Source organism: Phaethon lepturus, unplaced genomic scaffold (assembly GCF_000687285.1).
Source record: "Phaethon lepturus isolate BGI_N335 unplaced genomic scaffold, ASM68728v1 scaffold12409, whole genome shotgun sequence".
Classification (NCBI taxonomy): Eukaryota; Metazoa; Chordata; class Aves; order Phaethontiformes; family Phaethontidae; genus Phaethon; species Phaethon lepturus.
In genome coordinates this window covers 27,660-29,995 of record NW_010562808.1, presented here as the reverse complement: position 1 = coordinate 29,995, position 2,336 = coordinate 27,660, and positions in this window count along the sequence as shown.

Sequence of the window (2,336 nt, the reverse complement as noted above, 5' to 3'; positions counted from 1 at the left end):
TGTCTACTCATTGTACATTTTGTTCACTCAAAGTATTTTTCTTGTAAAAAGAATCATTGCTCGCTGTAGTTTGACAAAGGTGTTTTTACAAAAGGAAGTGTAACTACAGGACTGTTGTAACTACAGACAGAATGGTGAAAATTTTCTGGTATCCTCAAAAATAGCAACAAGAACCCCCCACTCCACCAAAACCCGGACCTTCAGAACGGCCCGAAAAAAATATAGCTAATTTTTTAAGACTAAGAATCATTCCTTATAAAGCAATGAATTGTGGACTGACTCCAGATAACATTACACAATGATTTTTTTGTTTTAAATGTCAAACCTTAAAGGCTACTCTGACAATAAATGCAGCTTTCTTAGAGGAAACTGTGTGTTGCACACTAAACAGAAATTAAATGTATCTGAAAGGGCACACAATTTTTTTAAAACTTTTAAATTATTTTGTAGGATTTTCATTCAGAACTAAGATTGCTTAAAACAAGAATTGCTAAAGGTTACCCAGTAAGTTTTCTTTACATTTTGAAGCTCTACCATTCATGCAGAAAGAGGCAGAAAAAATTCTTTCCATTTTATTACAACTCCTGTGTTTCCTGTTAATGTTTACATGATGCAGTCAGGTAAAAATTTCATGTCAGAATAAAATATTCCAGGATGGGTATTAAAGCACAGAAATAGCAAGTCAATTATAAAAGTCTGGACAAAGCAAACAAGATGCCATTAAAATACTTAGCAGATTGATTTAAAAATCTCAGCAGAATTCAATCTGTAAGGGGCAAGGTCTCTGCTGAATATAAAAGCACCACAACCGTGGCAGACTTCCAAAACACAAGGAAAAACATACATGTTTTTAAAACATTGCATCGCTATGAAAATGACTTGAAAACAGTGCTTGTAAAAACGCCAGGCTCAGCCACTTTGTATTCTTTATGAATTTTTTTTGTTCTCAAGTAATCTTATTTTTTTTTTTTAAAAGAAACACTTTTAACATAGGACTGAAGAATTCTGTGGGAATATCTGTGGATGTACTTCAGCCTACAGCATTGCTACTCCTGACACTGAACAAGAAGAAACACAGACCTTCAGAGTTAAGGTTGATTTACAGAACTGATAGTCAAAAAGCAAATCAACCCCCAAAGCTTTCTGTGGCGTAAAGGGAAGAAATCCGATGTAATCTGTGAGATGCCATAACTGAAGAACACCTTTACATCCAAGTAGTTTTCAGATCATCAAAGTTCTTGGACCTCTGTTTGTAGCCACTTACGGACCAGGAAACACACAACTATTACTTTAATTGTCAAATGTCTTACTGAAAAGCGTGTTTAATTCTCCAAGTTATCACTTAAAGAGGGGACATTCACCACATTCTAAAAACACTCTTTGGTTTACCTTGTGCAATTGCCAGCACTGTGCATATAAATTTCCTGTTTCATTGCTTCCTCACTCCTGTCTGTTGTGGATAAGATCTATCAAACAGGGGAAGCATTTTAAGAACAGGAAAGTATGACTATCAAGTAAGAAAAATTGGCACAGAGATTCAGGAACAGGCATTAGTACCTAAAGCTGCTTTTACCCCACTTAAAAAACATGTATATGACCAAGAATATATGTACAGCATCAGAGCAACATATTAATACACCATACTGGCTTTGTCAGATTTGCTTTACGCTAACTGGATAAATTAATTCCAAAAACAAATTTCCTGTATCTCCTTCAGCAATGTGATCCTACCACATTCTTTATGTACTTTCTAACAAAAGAAAACTCTGCTGGAGTCTACATCGTATTTCCTGGAATTAACCTTGGAAATGACTGTTTTGAACACCATGAACTGAAACTCCACTCACACTTACGCCTACGCTATGTCAGTTAAGTACCCGGAATTCCTCAGCTCCAAACTGGCGTCCTATGACGCTTGAAAAGGCAGCCCAACAATTATATCCTGTTGGGGCTTTTTCTTTTTTTTTATTTCATGTGCAACATACCTCCATCTTCAGCTATACTCTTTCATCTCACATAAGTATTTCCTGAAACAATCTGTAGCAACTCTACATTGAACCTTACTATAAGGGAGAGGCAGGTTTGTGGATAGCTATTAGAAGTTGTTATGTGGCCGCTTTGATGGAAACAAAGCGGTAACACAGACACGTCAGAAATAAAAGGTTAATTTGTAAACCTGTTGTACAATGTAGTTATTTAAGCCTTTCGTTTCATCAGCACCCACTCTCAGGACTGCAAAATGTCTTCTTTTTTGGAAGTCATCACCATGGAACCTGCCCTATTTCTGAAGTAAATCATCTGGCTCCATTGACCGTTCAGTTCTTGTTTTACTTTAC